Genomic DNA, 15,735 nt, shown 5'->3' with positions numbered 1-15,735 from the left:
AGAATCAAAACAACTTCTTCTTGCTCTCCTGAAACAGACAGAATGCTGCTTTCAACCCACAGCCTTGCAAGTAGGTGGGGGCTCCTGGGGTCTGTCCCAGTGGTGACTGGTGCCCATTGGGAATGGTGGGGCAGAACCCTGGCTGCATATTGGGCAGGGGGAAATACTGCATTGATGGAGTGACACCCACAGCAGTGAGCAATGGGCTGAGCGAGCAGAGCACAATGCTCAGGAGCACCAAGTCCACATCTGGAAGCAACCTAGCTGTTCTTCGCTCTCAGTACGTTTGCAAGCACGATTCAAAGTGTTGGTGCTAACCTTTAAAACCCTAGACAGTCTCAGCCCGACATAACTGAAGGAGCGTCTCCACCCCCATCATTCAGCCCGGACACTGAGGTCCAGCTTCGAGGGCCTTCTGGCGGTTACCTCACTGCGAGAGGTAAGGTTACAGGGAACCAGGCAGAGGGCCTTCTCGGTAGTGGCGCCCACCTTGTGGAACACCCTCACATCAGATGTCCAGGAAATAAACAACTATCTGACTTTTAGAAGACATCCAAAGGCAGCCCTGTTTAGGGAGGTTTTTAATGTTTGATGTTTTGTCGTGTTTTAATATTTTGTTGGGAGCAGCCCAGAGTGGCTGGGGAGACCCAGTCAGATGGGTGGGATATAAATAAGTTGTTGTTGTTGTTGTTGTTGTTGTTGTTGTTATATTAGCCCCACATCACATGGCAGTCTGGATCTGGGAAGATGTAACTGCATTCCCTGCTTGCAGTACATCACTGACTGCCTCAGCTTCAGCAAACATCAAGGTAAACAAAAGCCTAGAAAGATGATCGTTTGTTCACCTGATGCAACAGAGCCCTATTTCCTTTGCACTGTTTTAATTACAGCTGCTTTAGTATTTTTAAAAATGCAGCTACCTGACTCCATTGCAGAACTTCTGTAGACTTCATTTAGATTTTTAGCACCCTTGATCCTGAAGGCTCAAAATGAATGCTACTAGCATTCACCTTCGTCGCCTTAGGATCCTCCTCCACAAATCGCACTTGTTCTCTTTCAGAATATTCACTCTGCACTGTCTGCAGTACTGATTTCCTAAGGGCCAGATGTCACAAGCACTCAGGATAGATCCGTCCAGTGCTTTTTTTCTGGGGCGATGCAAGGGTACGCATACCCCTAAACATTTTGTGAATCTTTGTACTTTTGTCCATTTACTGTATTTACTTTTCCCAATCTGAACTATAAAATGGTGGTTTTCTTGAATCAAAATGAGAGTACCCCTAAACATTTTTTTAGAAGAAGAAAAAAGCACTGGATCCATCTCACAATATCCTTCTTCCACTTCCCTAGCCTTGTAGGATTTGTCCAGTTAAGTCCAGATATTATTGAATGCTTGGAATAGAGGCCACTTTTGAAAACCAGTATTCTTCAAAGATTGCTGCAAGAGGCGGGGAGCAGATGACAACTATAATATTGTTGACAGAGGTAGGAGGACTCCCGAGGTGAGTAAGAGCAGCTCTGCAAATGGATAGGTTTGTTGAGGCATGCCTGGAAGAGCATCAGAATTTCCTTTTGGCAGAAGTCAGATGACGGTGGTTGTTGAGTTAGCTCCTACAAGCCTAATTTTGCACACCGGCAAATCCCTTGAGTCATCCTTAACCAGGCGGCAATGTCCACCAAGATCTGATTATGAACCATGTATTCCAGTGACCCAAATGTTTGCAAGGCAACGGATTGGGACAGTTAGATAGTATTATGGAAATCATCCCATTCAGGTTAGATCAAACGAAAAAGGATTGGAACAGTGGAACTGCAGTAGGTTTGCAAGCGCTTAATAATGAGACTATCTGTAATGTACTTAATTCTTCCTTAGCAAGACTGATGGTGATGGCACATGGTGAAAGCCTATGGAACAGTACTAGTAAAAATATTTGCAAGCTTAGTCACGAACTTGCTGGGAAAGTCAGATTTTTAAAAACACACAACAACACAATTTTTTAATTGAACTACTCAAATAATAAACACAGACACCTTCTTTATCCTCCTAAAAGTATCTCTTTTATCTTGGTGGTACTTTTCTGCCACTTAAGCTCATTTTACTGATATTCAAGACTTGGAGCGACACTCGAAAACCATCAGGGAAGCATGCAGTAATTAACAGATGCTCTTCAGTCCCTTGTCACATAACCAATCCAATAAATTCAATAATAATTCCTTAATGGAATAAAAGCTGAAAGGATGAGCCTGGATCTGGAAATGCCATAAACATAGTAGCAGAACATTAGAAAGAGAAGTTAAGGCTAATGGACCTGGAAAGGGTTTGTGATCACATCTACCTTTCTCTCATTTACTGTTCACCTCCTTGTTTTATATTCTTGTAAACAAATGGATCTTTGATATAAAGGGTTGAAAGGGATGCCTATTGATTGATGCTAGCAGCACATATTTTTTCATGGTGTAGTGGATAAAGAGTGCAATTATCTTCCAGCCTTGTCTCTCCATCTGACAGTGACCTCATAGGTGTCAGGGCAGGACTTGGCCACAGGCAGCAGTCAGAGCTGATCCAGGAACTTGGAATCAGCAGCTATGGGATGGAGTCAGTACTGAAAAACGAAGCAGGAACAAGCCAGGAAGAAGGGCTATAGGAACACACACAAAAATAATAATCAGGAAGACCTTGTTACTCAAATAAGGCTTAACAGAATAATAAGTCCTCTTATAACTGTTCCTATCCAGGTTGATCCAATGACCCAGTGCCATAGCATAGTTTCTATTTGCCCCACCATTTTCCCCAGGAAAACTCACTCTTTACCACTAAAACGTCAACTGGGTCAAACTTCACAAATCTGGGTTACTGGAAGTTAAGGCTGGTGCCTTAATAGGTGTGCCTGGTGATTAGTAATGATGTTGTGCAATGATTTGTAAGTCATGCTTGCTTACAACTTACCTTCCATGCCAAATCCAGGTGGGGACCAGCAAAAAATGTTCAACTATGTTGTCTGGTCCTGTATTGCCAATTAAGTTGTTTTTCTTTAGAAATACAGTCCTCCGGTGAGTTCACCCATGCCTGTTTGTTGCTCCACCCCCATCGTTCAGCCCGGACACTGAGGTCCAGCACCGAGGGCTTTTTAGCAGTTTCCTCACTGTGAGAAGTGAGGTTACAGGGAACCAAGCAGAGGGTCTTTTCGGTAGTGGTGTGGAATGCCCGCCCATCAGATGTCAAGGAAATAAACAACTCTGACTTTTAGAAGACATCTGAAGGCAGGCCTGTTTAGGGAAGTTTTTAATGTTTGATGTTTTATCATGTTTTTAGTATTCTGTTTGGAGCCACCCAGAGTGGCTGGGGAAACCCAGCCAGATGGCTGGGGTATAAATAATAAATTATTATTATTATTATTATTATTATTATTATTATTATTATTATTAAACCAAATTGAGTTATTAACTCATCAGGTGCCAATTTAATAATCTCCAGAATGTTACAATGGTGGGACCTTTCCCCCCTTATATTTGCCTTAAGTAATTTTATTTGTTATTGTTAGGGTTGCCATCTCTGTTTTACCCTGACAGGATTCTGTATCTTTGACAGTTACAGAACAGGAAATAATGAAGAGTTGGCTGTCATTCAGCAGCTGGAGGAACTGAACCCCTGTCAGGGACAACAGCAGTAGCAACACTATTCTTGGATGTAAAACTGAAATCCTATGAAAAACCTATGAAAAGAAAAGAAAAAGTCAGACATACCATGTGCCTACATTCCCCAAATTTATAATAGCTAAGCCACCCTACCCACCTCCTGGCACTTCCTATTTATAACCAGAGGAGCAGTCATGGCTGCCCCTCCAAGGAATTATGAGAACTGTAGTTTGTTAAGGTTGCTGACAATTATTTGTTGTTGTTTAGTCGTTTAGTCGTGTCCGACTCTTCATGACCTCATGGACCAGAGCACGCCAGGCACTCCTGTCTTCCACTGCCTCCCGCAGTTTGGTCAAACTGATGCTGGTAGCTTTGAGAACACTATCCAACCATCTCGTCCTCTGTCGTCCCCTTCTCCTTGACAATGATTAGGAGACCCCTATTTGCCTCACAGAATTACAATTCCCAGAGTAGTTTTAACTACCAATATCTCTTCCCAAGGAACTCTGGGAATTGTACCTCTGTGAGGGGAAAGTAGCAAACATATTGTGGCATACTCTTTGGACCCCAGCACATAGTTTGGGAATCTCTGCCTGGTGCAACCAGAGAACTGACAAGCTCATGTGCCTCAGGATCTCAGGCGCCTTGGTGCCTATGAAGGTGAGCTGGAAACCAAACAAATTCAACTATACCAGTAGAATTCAAAAGCTGTACCCTCAGGAGAACCCTTTCCAAAAGAAAACAACAGGTCCATCCATCAGAGGCAAAATATCAAAAAGAAACCTGTTGAAGGAAATGCACCTTCCAGAACTTTAGCGTAGTGGAGCTCATAATGAGGGTTCTGCTGCGCTTGTCACAGGAAGCGAATGCTCCACATTCTCCAGTAAGAAGAAGAATGCAGTTGAGAAAATCTCCCAGTGTCATTTAACCCCACACTCTATCCTAACTCGGCTCCGGGTACCGTTTCCTCTGCAGGCTGTAATTTACTAAATCCATCTGCTGCGTTTGGAAATGCTGCCTTTCCAGGGTCTGATATATAACAGAAGGTCAAAGAGCGACGCAGGCCCTCTCATTTTGAAGTAACTTGAAAGAAAAGAAAAAGGAAACTTATATTTAGGAATAGACATGATTAACTAGGGGAAATCATATTAGGACATTCCAATAAATGGAATGGAATAGCTTTTACCTCCAATTAAGCTAACTGTGCTTCAAGGAAAAATATTTATATACAAATATAAAAAGCTAAGGAATGCTAAGCTTCACAAAGATGAAAGACTTCCAACACATAATTTATGTTTAGTTTTTTATCATCCTTAAAAATACCTCTATAAATGAATGGGCAATCAGACCTGATACATTTCTTTTGTCACTGCATTTTACTTCCTTTTGCCCGGATTTTTTCCCCTTAAGAAACTTGTGATTGATCAGCTATTAACTCCTCTCTTACAACTGATTATCCTCTGCCTTTTAATTTCCACTAAGAATGCAGCTCTTCCTATTATACATTTTATGTGCATATACTAAAGCTGCAATCTTGGGAGACTTGCTATTCCCACTTAAGTCTCGGTGAAATTAATGGGATTTAGGTCTGCATAACTCTGGATACAGGATTATGTAGCCTTGAATTTGCTTTGACGGTTTGATTTTTAAAAGGGATGTACAGCAGACAGGGGTTTTAATTTCTATCAAGCCATCTTCTGTGGGTGAGAGCAGCTAAAGATAGGGTTTCTCATAACTCTCTTAGATGGAACTGTGGCTCTGTTCAACTCAAGCATGCACATTAACTTAATTAACTGAACACCAGCAGCAACAAAAGGTATTACCTTGTCTACCTTCATTCCACTCTTAATCACTGAAATAAAAGCTGAGGCTTACACATTATGGCTATTGTGCAGAAGCTGATTCACAGAGCTGTCCATCCGTGGCTGTGATGAACATCGGATGTTGCCATACAGTAGGGATTGCTGACTTTGTGTGCTCTGGACTATAACTCCATTCATCCTCAGCAACTGACCTTGCTGGCTGAGGCTGATGACAGTCGTAATTCTAAACACCTGGAGGGCACCACATTGGCTAGCCTTGTGCTATTGTGACTAACAGCACACATCCCCAGTGCTTTCTACCTGAGATCCTTTAACTGAAGTGTGAACTGAATCTGGGACCTTATATATCAGGGATAGATGACCTCTGGCCCTGCAGATGTTGTTGGACTCCAGTGCCTATCATCCTCAGTCAGCATTGCCAATGGTCTGAGGTGGTAGGAGTTGTAGCCCTACAACATCTGGAGGGCCCCAGGTTCTTCATTCTTGCTATATAGGAAAAGCACTGCAATCATCACACAAAAAGCATTGCAATTATGGACACCTCGTCATTAAAGTTCAAACCTCCGCCTCCCACCACAAGTCTTGAACTGGGAACTTTCCGCTTAGTACGCAAGGCTCAAAGTACGCATTACATGGAAGAGGTTCCTAGACAGTCTCTTAAGAACTGTGTGGAGTATTATATCCAAAACTGGATCACTTGTGGGAGAGGGAGTGGGGAACAGCATCCACATTGTCTTCAAGGCCATCTGTGAGATGCAGGGAGTCAGTCGCACCCCCCCCCCCGGCACCAGCAGCAACCTGGCTGCTAAAGAGTCAGTAGAACAATGCCCAATGAATTGTCTACAGCCAATTCCTCTGAATAGAATTTCTGATTTAAAACAACAACATAATTCACTGCTGTATGCCAGAGGTGCTGTTGCAACTCAGTCCCACTTTACTGCTCTTGATAACTGGTGGAGAAACCCCCTTGTCGCTATGAATATTTGGTTGTGTGTTGTTTGTGACATACACAGCAAGACTTGGAAGTCAATTTCAAATAAACGTTACTGGGCTATGAGGTTACCTCCCCCCCCCAAAAAAAAGCCCCCACATTTTAATATGATTGCACAAGAGGACAATTTAGATTTTGTGATGGGGCGGGCGGGAAGAGAAGCCCAGTGATGACACATATATTTAACACTGCAAGTCTCCTTTTTCCCCTTTCAAAAAAAGGCGAGCTGGCAAGCAGCCCTGGATCTGCTCATTTGCCAGCAACAGATGTCTGCACACATACAACACTTTTTGGAGCAACATGCAGTCCGAGCATGTAGCTTTAAAAGCCCTGTTTTGAGTGGTATTAAAACAATTGCTTTTGCAAGCAGTGTCTCCAGGGTCTCTCTGTAAATATGGATCTTTACAGCTTCATCCATTTTCTTTAAAACCCATTTTGCCATTTCATAAACGACTACAAGCATATATAGTCACACCCTAGTTAGATGCATCTGTTCTGAGCAGATCAAATAAACAAACCGTCCTTAGCATTTTGCTTTTCAGACTTCTCTTCTGGAAATGTTGAATCACACTTTCCCCAGGTTAGAAGTCTATGCCCTGCTAAATGCATAGATTTGCAGAGGCCAGAGTTTTACATTACTCTTTTCTCGCAGGCAGTTTTTTTCCCCTTTCCACTGTGAGAGCCTCATCCACAAGAAACATTTACGTTCCCTTCCCTCTCTCGGGGATTTTGTGAGCCTAGGATTGTAATGTAGTAGCTGAATAACTGAAGGATGAACTTAAAAGTCCAGAGTTCGTATCTTGCCCCTGCTATGAACCCGTAGGCAAGTCACTCCTCTCAGCTTCCATGCATATTTTCACTACTTAGATAAAAATGCTGACCTACCTTGCAAGAATGTTGTGAAGAAGAATGGCACTAGACCCCTGCTTGGCAGGGGGTTGGACTCGATGGCCCTTGTGGTCTCTTCCAACTCTATGATTCTATGATTCTAGGAGGTGGAGACACAAAGTAGGTGTTCACAGAACAATGCCTATTAGACACAGGGAATGTGGCCTTTCATGCAGCCTCTGGGACTCTCCCCAAGGAACACCCCTACCCAGGCAATATCCTTGCCTCCTTGAGCCTCACCCATAACAGAGACCACCCTGCCCCCATCCAATTGCCTTTGTCTAGCTGGAATATGTTCTTCACTGTGATAATCTCTCTTGCTTGCTGGATAGCGCAGTGTTTCTCAACCAGTGGGGCCCACAAACAAGGGGCATACAGAGATTTGTGAGGGTGTTTCCTTAAACAAAATGCACAATAGAAGTAGATAATAATGATAATCAAAAGTTGTGATATTCCAATCCTGTTGAAACTTCAAAAAATAAATAAATAGGGGAGCTGAGTTTGAAAGGGGGAGTGGGGTTTTAATGTAGGCTAAAAGAGGGCAATGTGTATATAGAAACCTCTGGCTGGGACCTGTTGTCTTGACCAATTCTTCCCTTTTCTAGCCTTGTCCGACACTATCATGCAGCTCTCAGATTGTCCACAAGGAAACGTGGTCCTTTTCTGAAAGAGACTTTCCACCCCTGCACTAGACCAGTTGGCCCTCCTGGCAGGGCTGCCCACGCCCCAGTCTATGTGCTTCTTCCACCATCCATTGCGCTTTTCCAGCCAGGCCCTTCTCTTCACAGACCCAGTCCTGCTGTGTCTCTCCCATTTTTAGTTCTCTTCCCCATTTGACTCCCTTCCTCTGCTCCTCCTGGAGACTAAAATGTCCACCAGGACTTAGGTTGCAACCAGAGGCAATAGTGGAAAACAGCATGCAGGAATAGCATGCAGGACAAACACATGTCTTCCTCAGCAAATGCTTAAAGTTGTTTATTAGTTTGCCGAAAAGAGCATATTTAAAAGTTTGTACTTCAAAGGCGCTCTACTGGGAATGGGAGAAAGAGCCCTGGTGCCCAATCCACCAGGGAGCAGCTTGTTTGATCTCTCCTGACTCCCCTTGGTCGACACCAAAAGAGTGTGCATGTTGGTGACAGAGACATAACTTGGTCTCTTGGGGGGGCAAACCATTTCTACAGGGAAGGTCCACCCCAAGAGAACTCAGGCATGGGTGTGCTAACCAGAAAGGGACAGGAGTTCAGGCAATCCCCCACAAACAAGAAGCTTTCCACCCGCATTGCTGGAGTCCTGCTATTTGCGTATGCTGTTACATTTCTTTCAGTTGTGGGACACAACTTAGCCACCTGGAATTATACTTTGCTCCTTGTGTTCACCCCGTTTTTCTGGTGCCACAACATGCTCCCCCTGATTCAAGGTAAGAGTCTAGGTTATAACTGAGGGAACAAACACCATGTACATTCTCAGAAAGTGGAATGATTTTTTACCTGCCAAAGGATGTTTGCCAGACATAGGGCCAAGGTAGCCCTACAAGTAGGAGCTATTTGGTACAGACCAAAACGCATCTTGGAACTTCACCTCCTTCACGTTAGCTTTGCCAGGGCAGACTAGTACAAGGATAATGCAAGGCATCTCTATAGAGAAAGCCCATCAGAGGCATTTCAAATAAGCAGGAGTCCCAGCAGCAATGTCCCCATTTGGAACCTTCCTGGCCGTTGTTTTCATCTTCTTCTTCTCCATACCTCCTGCTGATGCTGCAACAGCTTCTCTTGGCTGCACTGCTGTTCTCATCTTTTGCTTTACAAGTATGGAATCCTGCAAACTCTGTTTAAAATCAGGTACAAGTTCTGCCATCACCAGGAGGTTGGTGCCAAAGACTGAACATTCTATATCACCTCCCTCCCCCTCTGCACTTTTTTTGTGGGGGGCAGAGTTAAAGAATGTTACATAGACAAAATCCTTGTCTTTACATACAATTGGCTCAAGATGTCACATAACTATGTTTTTCAGTTCTCAGTGCCTAAAGAGACTCAATCTTTGCTACAATTCCTTGCCTGGTCCTCATGGGGAGCCAATGTGGTGTAGTGGTTAAGAGCGGTGGACTCGTAATCTGGAGAACCGGGTTCGATTCCCCGCTCCTCCACATGCAGCTGCTGGGTGACCTTGGGCTAGTCACACTTCTCTGAAGTCTCTCAGCCCCACTCACCTCACAGAGTGTTTGTTGTGGGGGAGGAAGGGAAAGGAGATTGTTAGCCGCTTTGAGACTCCTTCGGGTAGTGATAAAGCGGGATATCAAATCCAAACTCTTCTTCTTCTTCTTCTTCTTCTTCTTCTTCTTCATGTCTGTTGGCTCTCTGGTTTGAATCAATATAGTTGCAGGAAACAGGTGTTAAAACTATGTTTCTTAATAGTTCATACGTGTCACTCTCTTTAATGTTATATTAATTAATCTGGTTCAATTCAGAATTGTTAACATAATTTAGAATACAGTGGTACCTCGGGTTACATACACTTCAGGTTACAGACTCCACTAACCTAGAAATATTACCTTGGGTTAAGAACTTTGCTTCAGGATGAGAACAGAAATTGTGCAGCGGTGGCGCAGTGGCAGCAGGAGGCCCCATTAGCTAAAGTGGTACCTCAGGTTAAGAACAGTTTCAGGTTAAGAATGGACCTCCGGAACGAATTAAGTACTTAACCTGAGGTACCACTGTAATGCTCAATCCGCTAAAATGCCTTGAACCAGCACACAATCAAGAGCACTTTGCATGGATTCCGGCCACACCTTTAAAGCACATTTGAAGCACTTTCTTCCCCTCAAAGGACTCTGGGCACCACAGTTTGTTAAGGGTAGCTGGGAATTGCAATGCTGTGGGGGGTAAACTACTGCGCCCTTCATTCTTCGTGGCAAAGAATGTGTTTTGAACATGCTTTAAGGTATAATGTGTGTACACTGTACAAAGCCTTAGTTAAGTTATTCCAGCAGGAAAAAAAGCTTGCTCGGCTAGGGAGAGAATCCTGCTCGATCAGAGTGAAAGTCCATTTCGTCCAGCATTCTTCATCCCACAGTAGCCAACCACATACTTTTGGGAAGCCACAAACCTTTCTGTATAAAATAAACTCAAAAGTGGCTTACAGTAAACAAAAATGGCGGGGAGTGGGATTCAATGGCCCTCATCTGGACACCCGTTCCCACCAGCCCTTGCCAGCATGGCCAATGGTCAGGCATGATGGGAGCTTTAGTCCAACAACCACTAGATAGCCATTGGTTCTCTGCTCCTCGTTCATGGGTCTATACAGCAACATCAGTTCCTAATTGAAAATATGTTTGGCAGGCTATGCTCCCAGGCTGTATGCACTTGGAAATTAGCACACACACACAAAAGCATTTCTACACCCATACCAAGCCCCATGTAGAAGGGAAGGGCCGTAGGTCAGTGGCAAAGGGTTCAAGGTTCAATCCATGACAGGTCCTGATCAAAGGATTAGGGAGCAAGCGATGTGAAAATCTTTCTTTCTTGAGCTCCTGAAGAGCTGCTACCAGCCAGAGCAGACACTACTGAAGCAGATGGACAAAGCATCTCAGCACCCCATTTTCCCCGATTCACATAATGGGTTGAATGGAACTGAAAACAATACCCCACCTTCCAGGTATGTCTAGGATTTCCCAATGTGAGGCTGCCTGCACTGACATGAAAGTGGGTGTTGCATCAATTTCACACTGTAGTGCTGTGGATCAGCATCAATATTTCTTTGCCACCTGCCTTTTTTATCTTAAACTCACCACCCTGATACCTTCACTGATGCACACATGCTTGTTCTCTTATAAATGCCATCTAAATGGTTCCAGATTTCCCACGCCTAACGGGGTAAATAATGGTGCAGACCAGAAAATTACAGAGACTCCCAGTATCAGCAAAACTGCTTAGTTAAAGAAGAAAAGAACTTGCCTTACTTATTTTGTGTCTCCAAGCACCATTTACAGTCAAAATGTTACGAGACAAGTAGTCGGTCACTCTCAAGCATATCCAGCAACAGCTGTCCTCTTTTTAATGTTTGAGGAAGAAGAAGGAGATAAGCCATGCCAAAGGAACAAAGACATCAGAAATTGTTTTGTTTTGTTTAAATTCATAGTTGGCAGCATAGTCTCCAAATTATTAAAGTGGAAAAGCTAGATTTATTTAAATCACCTATGCAAGTCAGACAATGTAATGAAGATATTTAGTGCCAAACTGGTTCTTTGGGACTTTTTCCATACAAATAATACAAATCAGCCTCTGACGTTCCATGCAGATATGATCTGACAAATGCTCCAAGCTCCTTGTTTTACTTTGATGTTGCTCCAATAAGATATCCAAGAGTTGGTTTTTCTTTTTTCTTTTTTCCCCAAGTGTAACCATTTTTATTTTGGACTATGCACGTTAGACATTAATTAACATTATATGTTTCGTGTCTAAAGGATTGATTCTGGTAAAGTGATTTAAATCCCATGCTTATGTTATTCCAAATTTGGATATTAAGGCTGTAATCCTGGGATGGGGACCCTTTGGCTCTCCAGATGTTGCTGAACTCCAGCTTGCATCAGCCCCAACCAGCAACATCTGAAGTCACAGGTTCCCCACCTTTGCTGTAATCTTATTGCAGTTTACCTGGGAGTAAGCCCCATTGAACTCAGTGGGACTTACTGCTGAATAGACATGCATAAGACTGTGCAGTAAGACCATTTTGATCATGGGGTAATCCACAAATCCATTGCTCTAAAGCAGCTCCACGGGTGTCAACAAGGCATTCATGTTACATTGCTTTCCTGCATTACATTTGTTTGTTTGTTTTTATGGGGGGAAACCTGCATGGGAGTGGTTTACAGGATAACTCCCATGCAATTAATTTATTAACAAGAGAAGCAGCTCTCAAGGACGCTGCTGCATTTGTTCAGAGAACACTGAACAAATAGCACACTGTGTTGAGAATCCAGACAAATAAAATGGACAACCTTTATTGTTCCAGTTTCTTAATTCCCAACCTTGCCACATGCCCACCCTTCATAACATAGCAATCTAGCTGCAGTGTACATAATAGAGGTCAAGTTGTTGAGCAGAAGTTTACTCAAGAGTAAAACTCAGTGTGTTTCTCCTAAGCTTGGAATCTTGGGATTTACTTCCAAAAAACCAAGTTTAGGATTGCACTATGAACTGCAGAATCACCCTAAGCATTCGGACACTTGTGCAGGGGGTGAGGCTCCAGTGCTGTGTGTTTCCAGCATTGATCCTGTCTCTTCCATGTCTTACACTATGTGCACATTACAGTTTAGTGCACATTGTGTGCTGTTGGTTTTTTTACTGCTTCCTAATTGAACCTGCAGATTCTTCACTCCTACTCTCTCCTCCCCTTCCCCAAGCTGCTTCTTTGGCTGCCAGAAACTGGGGTTTTTTGTTTTTGTTTTGTGGGGCACATATGACTGTCCAGCTTTAACTTTCTCAAAACTTTCAAGACACCTTCTGTGATTATGATGCATCCTCAGCCTTCACTTTGAAGCCAAGTGATTTGGGAATTAAAGCTTTCTTAGATGCTTGTTTTTATTTTCATTTTTTTGCTTGCCAAATATGTGCCTTGAGTCGGTATAAACATTTTGTAATTCAAGAGCCACTTTGCAGAGGCATGCGGGGGAAGGGGGCAGATTAATGATAGGTGCTCAGTTTTAGGACTACTTTTAAAACTTATAACTTCCATGTTTTTGCTTCAAGTCCCTCAAAATGCCTGTGCTGATATTATTATTATTATTAGTAGTAGTAGTAGTAGTACCACCATAGTATCATTATTACTGAAATGGATTATTCAAGTTCCTTTTCCCTTTGTCTCCCCTTGAATATAAACTGGCTTTATCTATGTTACTTGGGGTCTTCAGTCTATTAGATCTGTGTCCACTAGTAATGTGCTGGATAAAATATTTGCTCTGTTGGAAGATTATGTGATATTTGTATTCTAAGCCTCACCACAGTGGGTTTCTTTAAATAGAAGCTATACTTTACTCCTAAATTGCTTAAGGCAAAGGAAGCAGAGATGATGTTTATGAATGTTTAAATGCAAATGGAACTGAGAGTGAATGCTATGCTAGCTAACATCAAAGGCTCACCAAAGACTCTGCATTAATGAGCCTCTTTGTTTCCTGGATCACAGATTACAACAGGTTTCCAACTCATTGCCAAGGTTTTATCTCCATTTGGGAGGGCTGTAAATCTCAGACGACTCCCCCCCCCGCCGCACGCACACAAACCAAGAGAATCGTCTGAAAACGAGGAGGGAGAGAAGTAGCATTTTTTTTAATTCTCCCATCTCACTTCCTTTTGACTGCAAACCGAACTACAGTATGTGAAACAGCGAGGACTTTTCCAAACGGGATGCGGATTAGTCCTGCTTAACGTGCAAAAAATGTTTCTTTAGCGTGCTTCTTCTGGACGAGACACACGTCGGCGACAACCTCGCCAGAAGTCCAAGCAAAAGGGCCACGATTTTTTCTGCCCCACAGAGATCAAGCTCAGCTGCCTCCAAAAACCTGAACTCGCCTTCGCTTACCCCCTTTTAAATGTTTCCTTCGGATAAATCATTAATCCGACAGAAAATCTACCCCTTCTTCATCTCCTCCACACCACCCCGCCCCAAAAAGAAGCCCTCACAAGAATTTCAATATAATGGTTTTATTTTATTTCGGAACTTTTATTTCTGAAATTCCTTTTCCACAGCTGAGCACGACCTTTTCACAGAGCGGAGGTGCTGGAGGTAATTGAGGTGTTGAAACTGACAATTACGTGCTATGTTGCGTGTTAGGAAGACCCATTTGCGTGGAGCCATTCAAACCGGAGACGGAAGATCTGCAAGGCTCAGCGCGGCCCTACCCAGCCTCTGAGTGAGTGAGTGAGTGAGAGAGAGATAGATTTGCATTCGCTGCTGCTTGAAAGCCTTCCTGCCTACAGGAATGTCTGATACAGAAATGATCTAGAAGAAACTACTGTATTTCTCTTCAAAACTACCAAAACATTTGGTGCCCCCACCCCCACATCTCCTAATAACTCCCCAAACTGGAGCGTCTGGTATTTTGGAAACTCTGGCAAAGAACATAGGTTTAACTTCACGTTTCCCCACCCTCCAGGCAAATGGGGAAACCCATAATATGTTGAAATTCAGCATTAACGTCTGTATTTTGGAAGGGAATCGCGCGAGCGTAACAGTGCAATCCTACGCATGCCTACTCACAAGTAAATCCCAGTAAGTTCAATTACTATTTCTCAGGGGGGGGGGAGAAAAGTGGCCCAAAGTGGCTTAAAAAAAACAAACCAAAACCGAGTGTAACAGGAAAAACCAACGAAACCAACGCAACTATAATATTGTAAGCTGTATATAGACTGTATAAAATACAGTGCCGCCCCACTGAAAGGCCACAAAACCCTAAAGTCAATCAGACTAAGGGGCCAAAGGCTACGGAAGAAAGAAGCTGCTTGGCTCGCCCTTAAAAATAAAGATGGCGCCAGGCCACCCCTTGTCGTCCAATCTGGTGATCTTTTGGAAACCTGCTCCTCAGAGAGGGTTTTGGGGAACTGAAATATTGTCGAGATTATTCCTGATGCCAGTGGAATTTCTGGAATAGTGAAGAAGTTCCACAAGGCATCAAGGAAATTGGCCTTCATTAAAAATAAAAATAAATCAGTGCAAAATGGGTCGAGATTCGGCAAGTCCTGAGGAAATCAGCAAAAGAAAAGTTGGTGGGGGGAGAGAGAGGGGCAAGGGAGCCATGACTGGGACACGTCCATAGCATGGAACTAAGTCCCACTTGGTTCCAATCTACAAGAAAAAATGTGCATTTTAAAAAAAGAAGTAGAAGAAAAAGAAAAAATGTGCATAGGATTGCAGGCTTGGGGGGGGGGGAATCGGAAGCCTCCTTAATCAAATCCCTATGTTGAGATTGCATGTTTTGTGTTAAAACCCTTGTTTAATTAAAAAAAAGTTCTGATTCTTCATTAGGGAAATAAAATGCAACATAGTAAAGACAAATGAGGCTGCAGTCCTGCTCACACCTGTATGAAATCTTGTGCCTTTAGAAGGAATTTGACTGCCAAGTACTGTGCTTGTGCTTTAGGATCTGTTGGCAAGACAGGTGTGGTTTCCTGAGAGGATCGGTGCACTTTTTGTGAATATTAGTCTAAAGGACCTGATTTCGATCCAAAGGACCCGCAAACCGGGACATCTTGTGTCTGACTACTTGGAAGTAAAGCTGGAGAGGGGGCAATGGAGGTTACGCCCAAGTCACAGCGCAATCCTAACCATGTCTACTCAGAAAGTAAGTCCTATTGAATTCACGTGGGGTTAGGATCACAGCCTTGCAGCGCAATGCTCATTTTTTCA

Source organism: Podarcis bocagei (genome assembly GCF_964188305.1).
Source record: "Podarcis bocagei genome assembly, chromosome: 2".
NCBI lineage: Eukaryota > Metazoa > Chordata > Lepidosauria > Squamata > Lacertidae > Podarcis > Podarcis bocagei.
This window is presented reverse-complemented; position numbering follows the sequence as displayed.